The following is a 16,257-nucleotide window of genomic DNA, read 5'->3' as shown; positions in this document are numbered from 1 at the left end:
AGGGACTCAAATCCTACAGTGCCAGACGTGTCCCCCTGCTTACGCCAGTACATGTATACGCCCATCTGAAGTTTGCTAGAGAGCATTTGGATGATCCAGAAGAAGATTGGGAGAATGTCAGATGAAACCACTCGTACACTACTGTTAACTTTTTGGTAAAAACTCAACTCGTCGTGTTTGGAGGACACGTTGCATCCAAAGAACACCATACCTACTGTGAAGCTTGGGGGTGGAAACATCATGCTTTGGGGCTGTTTTTCTGCAACGGGACCAGGACGACTGATCCGTGTAAAGGAAAGAATGAATGGGGCAATGTATCGTGAGATTTGAGTGAAAACCTCCTTCCATCAGCAAGGGCATTGAAGATGAAACGTGGCTGGGTCTTTCAGCATGACAATGATCCCAAAACACACCGCCCGGGCAACGAAGGAGTGGCTTGGTCAGAAGCATTTCAAGGTCATGGAGTGGCCTAGCCAGTCTCCAGATCTCAACCCCATAGAACATCTTTGGAGGGACTTGAAAGTCTGTGTTGCCCAGCAACAGCCCCAAAACATCACTGCTCTAGAGGAGATCTGCATGGAAGAATGGGCCAAAATACCAGCAACAGTGTGTGAAAACCTTGTGAAAACGTTTGACCTCTGTCATTGCCAACAAAGGGTATATAACAAAGTATTGAGATAAACTTGTGTTATTGACCAAATACTTATTTTCCACCATAATTTGCAAATAAATTCATAAAACATCCTACAATGTGATTTTCTGGATTTTTTTTCTCATTTTGTCTGTCATAGTTGAAGTGTACCTATGATGAAAATTACAGGCCTCTCTCATTTTTTTAAGTGGGAGAACTTGCACAATTGGTGGCTGACTAAATACTTTTTTGCCCCACTGTATATATGTGTGTCTGGAACACCATCCAGCATGGGCAATGAGATGGTGGTGGTGGTGGAGGCCGTAGTAGTGATGGTAGTAGTGATGATGGTGTTGATGGTGGTGGTTGTGGTGCTGGTGGCGGTGATGGGGGCAATAGGGGTTGTGGTAATGGTGGTGGCGGTGGCCATGGCTGTGATGGTGGCATTAGGGTTGGTGGTGATGGTGGTGGTGGTTGTGGCCGTGGCTGTGGAGGTAGCAGTAGGGGTGGTTGCGGTAGAACTAAGGTTATTGGAGATTGTTTTTCTTCAGACTGGCAGGGCCAGAGCAGCAGGTCTCATCAGACAGTGTAATGTGGTCACAATATATGCGGAGGACACGCAACCGCTCAATTTCAGGCCTGGCAGATAGAGAGATGGAATATGCACAGCAGCTGGTGCGGTGCAGGTCGTGGAAGGAGAAGAGGTCTGTATAATGAATTCTCTCCCCAACCTTCTGCTTAACATTTCTCTCACAAGCTCCACTTGGATATTAAAAGGTGTCATAGGCAATGCCATACCGAAGTCAGAATGAATGCTAAAGCAATTCAATAACCAACAGAGAGAGAAGATAGAGGTGCAGGGATGAGAAATTGTTAGTGTGTGTGTGTGTGAGAGAGAGAGAGAGAGAGAGAGAGAGAGAGAGAGAGAGAGAGAGAGAGAGAGAGAGAGAGAGAGAGAGAGAGAGAGAGAGAGAGAGAGCATTTACATTGAAATTTGAGTCACTTAGCAGATGTGACTTACAGTTAATGCATTCATCTTCAAATTTATTGGTGACGGGGGCAGTATTTTCACGTCCGGATGAAATTCATGCCACAAATCAACTGTCCGCTACTCATCCCCAGAAGACAAGATGTGCATATTATTAGTAGATTTGGATAGAAGATATTCTGAAGTTTCTAAAACTGTTTGAATCATGTCTGTGAGTACAACACTTATGTAGCAGGTGAAACCCAGAGGAAAAACCATTCAGATTCAGATTCAGAGTTCCTATCACTTCCACTGGATGTCACCAGTCTTTTGAAATTGGTTGAGGTTTTTCATTTGTGTAATGAAGAAGTAGCCCTGTTCAAAACGAGGGTAATTTCAAGTGTACTGTTTGTTAGAGGCGCGTGACCAGAAAGCTAGCGTCAGTTTGTTTTCTTCCTGTATTGAACACAGATCATCCCGTCTTCAATTTTATAGATTATTTATGTAAAGAAATACCTAAAGTTGAATTACAAAAGGAGTTTGAAATGTTTTGGCAAATTTTACAGGTAACTTTTGAGATATTTTGTAGTCACGTTGCGCGAGTTGGAACCGGTATTTTTCCGGATCAAACGCGCCAAATAAATGGACATTTTGGATATATATCGACGGAATTAATCGAACAAAAGGACAATTTGTGATGTTTATGGGACATATTGGAGTGCCAACAAAAGAAGCTCGTCAAAGGTAAGGCAGGAATTATATTTTTATTTCTGCGTTCTGTGTCGCGCCTGCAGGGTTGAAATATGCTTCTCTCTCTTTGTTTACGGAGGTGCTATCATCAGATAATAGCATCGTTTGCTTTCGCCGAAAAGCCATTTTGAAATCTGACATGTTGGCTGGATTCACAACAAGTGTAGCTTTAATTTGCTGTCTTGCATGTGTGATTTCTTGAAAGTTGATTTTTATAGTAATTTTTTCACTGGCTTTTGGCCAGGTGGGTCCCACATATCCCAGAGAGGTTTTAAGATAGCAAAGATGATACAACCACATATTTTTCTGTTATAAATGTTTTATTTCACCTTTATTTACCCAGGTAGGCTAGTTGAGAAAAAGTTCTCATGTACAACTGCGACCTGGCCAAGATAAAGCAAAGCAGTGCGACACAAACAACAACACAGTGTTACACATGGAATAAACAAGCGTACAGTCAATAACACAACAGAAAATAAAGAAAGTATATACACAGTGTGTGCAAATGGCGTGAGGAGGTAAGACGATAAATAAGCCAAAGTAGAGGAATAATTACAATTTAAAAAATTAACACTGGAGTGATAGATGAGCAGATGATGATGTGCAAGTAGAAATATTGGTGTGCAGAAGAGCAAAGAAAACAATTTGGGGGTGAGATAGGTAGATTGGGTGGGCTATTTACAGATGGGCAATGTACAGCTGCAGCGATCAGTTAGCTGCTCAGATAGCTGATGTTTAAAGTTAGTGAGGGAAATATAAGTCTCCAGCTTCAGCGATTTTTGCAATTCGTTCCAGTCATTGGCAGTTGAGAACTGGAAGGAAAGACGGCCAAAGGCTTTGGGGATGACCATTGAGATATACCTGCTGGAGCGCATGCTATGGGTGGGTGTTGTTATCATGACCAGTGAGCTGAGATAAGGCGGAGCTTTACCGAGCATAGGCGTATAGATGACCTGGAGCCAGTGGGTCTGGCAACTAATATGTAGCGAGGGCCAGCGGACTAGAGCATACAGGTCGCAGTGGTGGGTGGTATAAGGGGCTTTGGTGACAAAATGGATGGCACTGTGATAGACTGTATCCAGTTTGCTGAGTAGAGTTTTGGGAGCTATTTTGTCAATGACATCGCCGAAGTCGGTAGGATGGTCAGTTTTCCGAGGGTATGTTTGGCGTCGTGAGCGAAGGAGGCTTTATTGCGAAATAGGAAGCAGATTCTAGATTTAATTTTGGATTGGAGATGTTTAATATGAGTCTGATATGAGCCACATATTCTAAGTCAGAACCGTCCAGAGTAGTGATGCTAGTCAGGCGGGCGGCTGCGGGCAGCAAACGGTTGAAAGGCATGCATTTGGTTTTACTAGTATTTAAGAGCAGTTGAAGGCCACGGAAGGAGTGTTGTATGGCATTGAAGCTCGTTTGGAGGTTAATTAACACAATGTCCAAAGAAGGGCCAGATGAATACAGAATGGTGTTGTCTGCGTAGAGGTGGATCAGGGGATCACCCACAGCAAGAGCAACATCGTTGATATATACAGAGAAAAGAGTCGGCCCAAAAATTGAACCCTGTGGTACCCCCATAGAGAATGCCAGAGGTCCGGACAACAGGCCCTCCGATTTGATGGATATAGGTCTGTAACAGTTTGGGTTTAGAGTGTCACCCCCTTTGTAGAGGGGGATGACCACGGCAGCTTTCCAATCTTTAGGGATCTCGGAAGATACGAAAGAGAGATTGAACAGACTGATAAAAGGGGTTGCAACAATAGCAGCGTATACTTTTAGAAAGAGAGTGTCCAGATTGTCTAGCTCAGGTGATTTGTACGGGTCCAGGTTTTGTAGCTCTTTCAGAACATCAGCTGACTGGATTTGAGTGAAGGAGAAGCTGGGGAGGCTTGGGCAAGTAGCTGCGTGGGGTGCGGAGCTGTTGGCCAGGGTTGGGGCAGCCAGGAGGAAAGCATGGCCAGCCGTAGAGAAATGCTTATTGAAATTCTCGATTATCATGGGTTTATAAGTGGTGACAGACTTACCTGGCCTCAATGCAGTGGGCAGCTGGGAGGAGGTGCTCCTATTCTCCATGGACTTTACAGTGTTTCAAAACCTTTATGAGTTAGAGCTACAGGATGCAATTTTCTGTTTGAAAAAGCTAATCTTTGCTTTCCTGACTGATTCCTTGTATTGGTTCCTGACTTCCCTGAAAAGTTGCATATCGCGGGGACTATTCGATGCTAATGCAGTCAGCAGGATGTTTTTGTGCTGGTCGAGGGCAGTCAGGTCTGGAGTGAACCAAGGGCTATATCTGTTCTAAGTTCTACATTTTTTGAAAGGGGCATGCTTATTTAAAATTGTGAGGTAATTACTTTTAAAGAACGACCCTGCATCCTCGACACAAGGGATGAGGTCAATATCCTTCCAGGATACTTGGGCCGGGTCAATTTTAAAGCCCTGCTCACAGAAGTGTTTTAGGGAGCGTTTGACAGTGATAAGGGGTGGTCATTTGACCGCGGACCCATAGCCGATGCAGGCAATGAGGCAGTGATCGCTGAGATCCTGATTGAAAACAACAGAGGTGTATTTGGAGGTCAAGTTGGTCAGGGTAATATCTATGAGGGTGCCCATGGTTATGGATTTAGGGTTGTATCTGGTAGGTTCCGGGGTGTTATTAAGCATATCCCAGTTTAGGTCACCTAACAGAACAAACTCTGAAGATAGATTGGGGGCAATCAATTCACATATGGTGTCCAGGGCACAGCTGGGAGCTGAGGGGGTCTATAACAGGCAGCAACTGTGTTAAAATTAGAATTTTTATTTATTTATTTATTTTATTTGGTGGGTTCTTTGATCATTTGTGTCAGTTAAGAACAAATTCTTATTTTCAATGACGGCCTAGGAACAGTGGGTTCCTGTTCAGGGGCAGAACGACAGATTTGTACCTTGTCAGCTCAGGGTTTTACATTTACATTTACATTTAAGTCATTTAGCAGACGCTCTTATCCAGAGCGACTTACAAATTGGTGCATTCACCTTATGACATCGAGTGGAACAGCCACTTTACAATAGTGCATCTAAATCTTTTAAGGGGGGTGAGAAGGATTACTTTAACCTATCCTAGGTATTCCTTAAAGAGATGGGGTTTCAGGTGTCTCCGGAAGGTGGTGATTGACTCCGCTGTCCTGGTGTCGTGAGGGAGTTTGTTCCACCATTGGGGGCCAGAGCAGCGAACAGTTTTGACTGGGCTGAGCGGGAACTGTACTTCCTCAGTGGTAGGGAGGCGAGCAGGCCAGAGGTGGATGAACGCAGTGCCCTTGTTTGGGTGTAGGGCCTGATCAGAGCCTGGAGGTACTGAGGTGCCGTTCCCCTCACAGCTCCGTAGGCAAGCACCATGGTCTTGTAGCGGATGCGAGCTTCAACTGGAAGCCAGTGGAGAGAGCGGAGGAGCGGGGTGACGTGAGAGAACTTGGGAAGGTTGAACACCAGACGGGCTGCGGCGTTCTGGATGAGTTGTAGGGGTTTAATGGCACAGGCAGGGAGCCCAGCCAACAGCGAGTTGCAGTAATCCAGACGGGAGATGACAAGTGCCTGGATTAGGACCTGCGCCGCTTCCTGTGTGAGGCAGGGTCGTACTCTGCGGATGTTGTAGAGCATGAACCTACAGGAACGGGCCACCGCCTTGATGTTAGTTGAGAACGACAGGGTGTTGTCCAGGATCACGCCAAGGTTCTTAGCGCTCTGGGAGGAGGACACTATGGAGTTGTCAACCGTGATGGCGAGATCATGGAACGGGCAGTCCTTCCCCGGGAGGAAGAGCAGCTCCGTCTTGCCGAGGTTCAGCTTGAGGTGGTGATCCGTTTTGAACTTGCAACCTTCCGGTTACTAGTCCAACGCTCTAACCACTAGGCTACCCTGCCGCCCCAGGGCATAGACCTTGCAGGCCATCTCTGCAGTAGATTGAAAATCCTTCCCCTTTGTCAGTTCTATCTTGATGCAAAATGTTGTAGTTGGGTATGGAAATCTCAGAATTTTTGGTGGCCTTCCTAAGCCAGGATTCAGACATGGCAACGGCATCAGGGTTGGCGGAGTGTGCTAAAGCAGTGAGTAAAACAAACTTAGGGAGGAGGCTTCTGATGTTAACATGAATGAAACCAAGGCTTTTTCGGTTAGAGAAGTCAACAAAAGAGAGTGCCTGGGGACACGCAGGGCCTGGGTTAACCTCCACATCACCCGAGGAACAGAGGAGGAGTAGGATGAGGGTACGGTTAACGACTATCAAAACTGGTTGTCTAGTGCGTTGGGGACAGAGAATAAAAGGTGCAGATTTCTGGGAGTGGTAGAATAGTTTCAGGGCATAATGTATCGACGGGGTATGATGAGGTGCGGGTACAGTGGAGGAAAAACCCAGGCACTGAGTGATGATAAGAGAGGTTGCATCTCTGGACGCGCTAGTTATGCTGGGTGAGGTCACTGCATGTGTGGGAGGTGGGACAAAGGAGGTATCTGAGGCATGTTAGGTGGGACTAAGGGCTCCGCAGTAAACTAAAACAATGATAACTATCCTAAACAACAGTATACAAGGCATATTGACATTTGACAGAGACATAAAGCGAGGCATCACAGTTGTAGTAAGTGCATTGTTCCTCAATAAACAAGTTATCAGTGCTATGCGGAAAGGTAAGAGGAACTGAGTTATTTGGCCAATTATGAGAATTTTTCAGACAAGAGTGACAGTATACAACTTGTTAGGAGAGGACACTATCTTCAAAACTCCCCTGGGGAACGAAGAGACAGATGTGAATCAAAATCAAATCAAATGTATTTATATAGCCCTTTGTACATCAGCTGATATCTCAAAGTACTGTACAGAAACCCAGCCTAAAACCCCAAACAGCAAGCAATACAGGTGTAGAAGCACGGTGGCTAGGAAAAACTCCCTAGAAAGGCCAAAACCTAGGAAGAAACCTAGAGAGGAACCAGGCTATGTGGGGTGGCCAGTCCTTTTCTGGCTGTGCCGGGTGGAGATTATAACAGAACTTGGCCAAGATGTTCAAATGTTCATAAATGACCAGCATGGTCAAATAATAATAATCACAGGCAGAACATTTGAAACTGGAGCAGCAGCACGGCCAGGTGGACTGGGGACAGCAAGGAGTCATCATGCCAGGTAGTCCTGAGGCATGTTCCTAGGGATCAGGTCCTCCAAGAGAGAAAAAGAAAGAAAGAAAGAGAGAAAGAGAGAATTAGAGAGAGCATACATAAATTCGCACAGGACACCGGATAGGACAGGAGAAGTACTCCAGATATAACAAACTGACCCTAGCCCCCCGACACATAAACTACTGCAGCATAAATGCTGGATGCTGAGACAGGAGGGGTCAGGAGACACTGTGGCCCCATCCGATGACACCCCCGGACAGGGCCAAACAGGAAGGATATAACCCCACCCACTTTGCCAAAGCACAGCCCCCACACCACTAGAGGGATATCTTCAACCACCAACTTACCATCCTGAGACAAGGCCGAGTATAGCCCACAAAGATCTCCGCCACGGCACAATCCAAGGGGGGGTGGCGCCAACCCAGACAGGAAGATCACATCAGTAACTCAACCCACTCAAGTCACGCACCCCTCCTAGGGACGGTATGAAAGAGCCCCAGTAAGCCAGTGACTCAGCCCCTGTAATAGGGTTAAAGACAGAGAATCCCAGTGGAAAGAGGGGAACCGGCCAGGCAGAGACAGCAAGGGCGGTTCGTTGCTCCAGAGCCTTTCCGTTCACCTTCCCACTCCTGGGCCAGACTACACTCAATCATATGACCCACTGAAGAGATGAGTCTTCAGTAAAGACTTAAAGGTTGAGACCGAGTTTGCGTCTCTGACATGGGTAGGCAGACCGTTCAATAAAAATGGAGCTCTATAGGAGAAAGCCCTGCCTCCAGCTGTTTGCTTAGAAATTCTAGGGACAATTAGGAGGCCTGCGTCTTGTGACCATAGCGTACGTGTAGGTATGTACGGCAGGACCAAATCAGAGAGATAGGTAGGAGCAAGCCCATGTAATGCTTTGTAGGTTAGCAGTAAAACCTTGAAATCAGCCCTTGCCTTGACACGAAGCCAGTGTAGGGAAGCTAGCACTGGAGTAATATGATACATTTTTATTTATTGTAGCAGCCGTATTTAGCACTAACTGAAGTTTATTTAGTGCTTTATCCGGGTAGCCGGAAAGTAGAGCATTGCAGTAGTCTAACCTAGAAGTGACAAAAGCATGGATGAATTTTTCTGCATCATTTTTGGACAGAAAGTTTCAGATTTTCGCAATGTTACGCAGATGGAAAAAAGCTGTCCTTGAAACAGTCTTGATATGTTCTTCAAAAGAGAGATCAGGGTCCAGAGTAACGCTGAGGTCCTTCACAGTTTTATTTGAGACGACTGTACAACCATTAAGATTGTCAGATTCAACAGAAGATCTCTTTGTTTCTTGGGACCTCGAACAAGCATCTCTGTTTTGTCTGAGTTTAAAAATAGAATGTTTGCAGCCATCAACTTCCTTATGTCTGAAACACATGCTTCTAGCGAGGGCAATTTTGGGGCTTCACCATGTTTCATTGAAATGTACAGCTGTATGTCATCCGCATAGCAGTGAAAGTTAACATTATGTTTTCAAATGACATCCCCAAGAGGTAAAATATATAGTGAAAACAATGGTCCTAAAACGGGACCTTGAGGAACACCGAAATTTACAGTTGATTTGTCAGAGGACAAACCATTCACAGAGACAAACTGATATCTTTCTGACAAATAAGATCTAAACCAGGCCAGAACTTGTCCGTGTAGACCAATTTGGGTTTCCAACCTCTCCAAAAGAATGTGGTGATCTATGGTATCAAAAGCAGCACTAAGGTCTAGGAGCACGAAGACCGATGCAGAGCCTCAGTCTGATGCCATTAAAAGGTCATTTACCACCTTCACAAGTGCAGTCTCAGTGCTATGATGGGGTCTAAAACCAGACTGAAGCATTTCGTATACATTGTTTTTCTTCAGGAAGGCAGTGAGTTGTTGCGCAACAGCCTTTTCTAAAAATTTTGAGAGCAATAGAAGATTCAATATAGGCCGATAGTTTTTTTTCATATTTTCTGGGTGAAGGTTTGGCTTTTTCAAGAGAGGCTTTATTACTGCCACTTTTAGTGAGTTTGGTACACATCCGGTGGATAGAGAGCCGTTTATTAGGTTCAACATAGGAGGGCGAAGCACAGGAAGCAGCTTTTTCAGTAAACAACAGTGAACACTGATATTAATTCCCAAATGGCACTATATTCCATTTTGACCAGAGCAGTGCACCGTGGGTATCGTTTTGGACGCAGACTCTATCTGCGGTGTCCATTGGTTGACAAATTAGAATACAGCTCCTATACTGTCTAGTGAGTAGTGACATTTACCTTTCTGAAAGAAGGCAGCTCAGGGTGCCCAGCCCGGCGGAGATACAATCTTCGGCAAAATCATTCGCAAGGAGATTCCTGCAAAAAGATTATTTGAAGATGAGGAACAGATTCAGCAGTCTGTATGACTTCCCTATCAGCTGAGGAGACCGCTTCAGTTGCCATGAGCAACTATTCTCCTGCATAACCACAAGGATGGGCTAAAACCATGAGTTACAGCTCCTACAATCATGGTTTAAATCCCAGTGCAATAGGCACTCGTTTTCTAAATGTTTGTTATTCTGTTTTAACCCTAACCCTAACCCTAACCTTAACCACTCTGAATTATTGCCTAAACTTAAGGCCAAGCACCAAACCCTAATAGGGATTTGTTTTGCTTAACCATATCATAATCAGATATTACCAGTTTAATGTATGTATAAATATATAATGTTTTTGTATTCAAATTATTCTGAAATATTGTATGAAATTCCTAGTCTGGAACATTAGTGACTACTAAGCATTTTTCTAACAACCGGCTATGGCTGGATGTGTGTAGTCCATACATGAGTAGTTCATATGTGCATAATCTACAGTATGATCAGAGTTACTGCCTTACCTCAATTAGCCAACAAATCCTTAGTTTGAAAGCGATTGTTTTTCTGGAAGCTGTGCTGCGCCATTTTCCCTACATTTTCCTCCATGTGGACCAGCCCCCCAACAAATCGAGTTCAACCAATGAGCTTCAGTCCCTTGCCACACGAGTGACCGCTAGCAAGAGGCACACACAGCAGCGGGAGAGCGTCGAGAGCAATGACGTGGTGCTCATATCTGCACATATGTGACGCCATTAGTAGTACGCCATTTTTGGAGACCACTTTTGGCTCAGGAATGCTACAGTACTTTAAGAACTACACAAAGTACAGAAGTACTTGAGAATCTCTTTAAATATACAAATGAGGCGATGTTATGCATATATTTGCATATCCCGATAAAAATACAAATAAATTGGGACACTGGATTAAGTAAACCTAAATATTTTAGATTAATTTTGTTAAAACAGTCCAGGACGACTTACTGAGTGATTTGGCCAATTATGGGAGTTTTGCATGTAGGAGTGACAATAAACAACTTGTGTTGGTACATGATAAGAAGGGATTAGATGGATGGGCGTACACAGGGAAGTGGTTGTCTACTTGCACCTCATCATTAGTCTTCCTGAGAGCGGGAGGTAAGAGCCACACGCTAGGCTGGTCTCTGCTCGTCATGGATGGAGCTGTGCATTATTTAGTAACAGAGAGGAACATCGGTGGAGCCTGGTGGAATATTCTGAGCACACACATGTACCCACACACACACAAACACTCACACTCACAGAGATGATACATCACATCAAGGGGAATGGAGACAGAGTGTCCTGTTTACCTATTCAAGGAACCATCAGCTCAGCCAATCAGCAGAGACACTGCCAGCTGAGATATCAATGGAGGCTTATAAACACACAGCGCTACCTGCCTTGTTTCTTCAGATTCTCTTTCTGTGTGTGTGTGTGTGTGTGTGTGTGTGTGTGTGTGTGTGTGTGTGTGTGTGTGTGTGTGTGTGTGTGTGTGTGTGTGTGTGTGTGTGTGTGTGTGTGTGTGTGTGTGTGTGTGTGTGTGTGTGTGTGTGTGTGTGTGTGTGTGTGTGTGTGTGGCGCCCGGTCAGAGCTGCTTTTTTCTGACAGAAGGAATTTAGTTTGGGATGACATTCGAAAAGCCAAATCATACTGGGATGGGAAAGTAGCTATTAATAATGAAACAATCGGAAACATTTTGGAAAATGGGACATCAGACACTAGCGACAGGCAGAGACTCACTATGAATATTCAATGCCATGTTCGGATCTGTTCCATTAGGCACTGTAAAAAATGACTCTTTGGATCAACATAAATAATCAATACCTCAACAGGTTTCAAATAAATTAGGTAGGTTTTCTCAATTGAAAAAAACAACAATTGTTGAAACCAAATATATGATTCAATGCCAAATCTATATTTCAAGTTGCAACCTATTTCTTTCAACACTCAACCTACTTTTCCACTTTGGTTAAACCTAACAAATAATAAATACATGTAAATACAACACATTTTTTCATTTTTCTCCAAGTTCACTTTTTACTTTGGAATTACCTATCGAAATTCAGTTAGGTTACAAGCAACTTAATCAATACCCTGTAATTTTAGAAATCAAGTTTATTCAATAACTTGAAATCATTTAGATGTTTTCATCAATAGCCAGTTGCTAATCCTTCTCAACTTTAGATGTAAAAGAGAAGACAAGTGTGTCATCAGCATACATATGGAGTTCTGTTGAGTTAACATTTTCACCAATATCATTAGCACACCTGTCACCGTCGTCTCGCGCACCTGCGCCTCATGACGCTCACCTGGACTCCATCACCTCCTTGATTATCTTCACTACATCTATATCTCCCCTTGTTTCTTTCCTCAGGTGTTATTGACTCTGTTTTCATGTTGGTGCATTGTTTGTAATAATAATAATAATAATAATAATAATAAATGCCATTTAGCAGACGCTTTTATCCAAAGCGACTTACAGTCATGTGTGCATACATTCTACGTATGGGTGGTCCCGGGAATCGAACCCACTACCCTGGCGTTACAAGCGCCATGCTCTACCAACTGAGCTACAGAAGGACCACGTGTTTATTGTTTCATTGATTTATTAAAACACTCACTCCCTGAACTTGCTTCCCGACTGTCAGCGGACTCGTTACAAAATAACACTTCACCTAAGGGAAGCATCAGGGAGTGTTTATTTTATTTTTGTGTCAGAATAATGACGTTGGGTCCGGGAACTGCTACAGGCTCTCATGCCTCAGCCGGCTCGTCGGGCTTTCATGCCTCCACCGGATCGCCAGGCTCCCCTGCTTCCACCGGCTCGCTAGGTTCTCATGTCTCAGCCAGATAGCCAGGCTCCCCTGCCTCAGCCGGCTCGCTAGGTTCTCATGCCTCAGCCAGATCGCCCGGCTCCCCTGCCTCAACCGATCTGACAGGTTCCCACGCCCCAGCTGACTCGACAGGTTCCCGTGCCTCAGCTGGCGTGACAGGTTCTCACGCATCAGCAGGGGTGACCGGTCTGCTCCTGATTCCTGGGTTCGTTCCCTTTGACGGCGTCCTGCTGCTGAAGCCGCGTGTTGGGGAGGGGGTACTGTTACGTATATTCCCTCTCCGGCCTCTAGGTCGTCAGGCCGCTGATTATCCGGCACACCATTACCATTACCAGCATTATCATTACCACCATTATCTCACGCATCTGCGCCTCATGACACTCACCTGGACTCCATCACCTTCTTGATTATCTTCCCTATATCTGTCACTCCCCTTGGTTCTTGCCTCAGGTGTTATTGATTCTGTTTTCATGTCGTTGCGTTGTTTGTGTTACTTGTTTATTTTTTCATTTATTAAAACACTCACTGCCTGAACTTGCTTCCCGATGCTCAGCGCACTCGTTACACAAGGATCATTTAGATATTTGATTTAGAATTGTACGACCTCTTAACCTCTCTGCGCTCGAAACCCGCACGGAACCCGCTAGAGGGCTGAAATCACATAAATAGTCATATTAAACATTCATGAAAATAGAATCATAAAACACGGGACAAGATGTTAAAAACTGTCCATTGTGCCAATAGATGGAATGCCCTCACATGAGATTTGCTGTGATGTTGATAGAGTGGCATGGGAGGTTTATTTCTTAGACTGGGTTAAGATGTCAATTTTGGGACACATTCCACATCAGTGGGTGTTTCGGCCTTTAATCACAAAACACCCTCATCAAAGGTGTTTAGCTAAAGGGTGATCAAGCCTTAGCTTGTGTCCAATGCCCAATTAAGATGTCCCACGGGACTATGCAAGGCAGGGGCGTCCTCTTCCCTGAGCCAGCCCTACAGCTGACCGCATACCTCATATGCCCTCCTCAAGTTGGAGGGATCTGAATTGGGTTCTCAGGTGGGGGTGGGGGGTCATGAAGTTATAGCCCAGCAAGGGTCCTTCCGTTTGATCCAGATCCACTGGCTACCTCTTTCAGCTGCTCGAGAAACTGCTCTGACGGTCTGCCGCAGAGCCTGTCCATGGATTCCAAGTTCTTTCAGCAACCTGATGGTGGAAGAAGCCACGAATCCTCTGCATCCCACTTCAACTGGCCAGACTTTTGCATTCCAGCCACGCTGAGTTGCGTCTGCTGCCAACTCTGTGTAACGCAGTTTCTTACGCTCATAGGCCTCTTCAACAGAGTTTTCCCACGGGACTGTGAGCTCTATGATGTACATAGCCTTTCGTGAAGGGGACCAGAGTACCATGTCTGGCCTAAGGTTGGTAGAAGCAATCTCAGGTGGAAAAATGAGTTGCTGGACAATATCGACAAGCATCTTCCAGTCCCGGGCCATGGCTAGGTGTCCAGTTTCTGGCTTCGTAGGAGGATGCTTGGGCCTTTTATGTCCTTCCCAGATGAATGTTGTTGTTTTTACGGGATTGCTTGTTTTTGGAGTTAATGAATTGGTTGCACTCCTCTTGGTCTCAAGTGCTGCAGCCAGGCTCTTGAGGACCTGATTGTGCCTCCAGGTGTAGCGGCCTTGTGAGAGGCTGGTCTTGCAACCTGTCATTATATGCCTGAGAGTCGCTGTAGCTGGGCAGAGGGGGCAGGTCGAGTCCTCGCCATACCATTGATGTAGGTTTTTTGGTGATGGAAGCACATCATAAACAGCTCTTATGATGAAGCTGATGTTGCTTGCCTCCATTTGCCAAAGCTCACTCCAGTTGATATGTCTCTTGTCCAGGCCTTCCCACCACGTCCATTGCCCTTGTTTAGCAAGAGAGACAGCCATTGCACTTCTTGCAGTCTCCTCCTGTCTGCGCACCTCCTCGACCACCAACTTCCTGCATTCAGATGTTGTTGCTTTATGGAACGTTGGTTTGCTTGCTGCCAGGCCAAAGCCTCCTCTTCCATGCTGGATATTACTCACAATGTCTTGGTGTCTCAGTGCTGATGTTGCTTGCTGCACAGCCTTGGATGATGTCCATTTCCGTCCAGTTTGTAGGGGAGGTGCAGCCTTGCTAATGGTCTGGTCTTTGGAGTCCTTCAATGTCATCTGAAGTCTTACTTTAGAGCACTTGTACTCCTCTGTTAGACATGTAAGAGGTAGTTCAAGGACCCCTTTGCCATAGAGGCCGGTGTTACTCAGGCATCGTGGGACACCCAGCCATTTCTTCACATATGAGGTAATGGTTCGCTCCATCTTCTCCACTGTTGTTATTGGGACCTCATAGACGGTGAGTGGCCACATTACCCGGGGGAGAAGTCCAAACTGTAGCTACCAAAGCTTGAGCTTCCCAGGCAGTAGGGTCTTGTTGATGTTCTCAAGACCGCCAGCGATGTCCTGCCTTATTTGCTGCACTTGATCTTTATCCCGTAGGCTTTCGTTGTACAATCTACCCAGTCTCTTGACGGGTTGCTCAGACACCGTTGGTATCGGGTCATCTCCAATGCAGAACCTCACATCTTTAAGCTGTCCCTTTACTATGGAGATGCTTCGAGATTTGCTTGGCTTGATTTTCATCTGGGCCCACTTGATGTTATCCTGCAGTTTTGCAAGTAGCCGCCTGCATGCTGCAGTGGTGGTCAGTGTAGTCATGTCGTCCATGTATGCTCGGATAGGTGGGAGACGGAGCCCTTACTTTGTTCTCTCACCGCCGACCACCCATCTCGATGCCCTGATGATGACTTCCATGGCCATAGTGAAGGCCAGAGGTGAAATTGTACAGCCTGCCATTATGCCTACTTCCAAGCGCTGCCATGTTGTTGTAAAGTCAGGTCTTGTGAAACACAATTGCAGGTCTTGGAAATATGTTGAAGGATTCCCAGAGGAGTTCATGGGGAACTGAGCCAAAGGCATTGGCCAGGTCGAGGAAGATGACATAGAGGTCTCTCTTGTCCTTCTTAGCTGTTTGGATCTGGTGCCAAATCATACTAGTATGTTTCAGGCAACCAGAAAAATCCAGGAATGCCTGCTTTCTGTACAGATGTATCAATGTACTTGTTCCTTTCCAGATAAGTGGACAACCTCTGTGCTATTATACTGAAAAAAATATTCCCTTCGACGTTGAGAAGGGAAATTGGTTGAAATTGACTGATGTCTGTCGCATCCTTCTTTTTCAGGATTAGCACACCACCAGCCCTTCGCCATGCCTTTGGTATTATTTCCTTCTGCTACACTATCCTCGTGAGCCCCCAAAGAAAGCATAGAACATCCGGGGATTTTTTATAGAGCTTGTATGGTACTCCATAAGGCCCAGGAGCCGATGCCGCTCTTGCTCTTCGGACAACGTTCTCTACTTCCGTCCATTTTGGAGGTGTCCAGATTGAATTCTGGTGATTATAGGTGGGATGTCATGTGGGATGATTATCTGCTCATACCTTTTCATGTCCTGGTGAACCTTTTCCAGATGTTCTTCCAGT

The sequence above is a fragment of the Oncorhynchus keta genome, chromosome 2, assembly GCF_023373465.1.
Source record: "Oncorhynchus keta strain PuntledgeMale-10-30-2019 chromosome 2, Oket_V2, whole genome shotgun sequence".
Taxonomy (NCBI): Eukaryota; Metazoa; Chordata; class Actinopteri; order Salmoniformes; family Salmonidae; genus Oncorhynchus; species Oncorhynchus keta.
Note: the sequence above shows the minus strand (reverse complement) of the source record.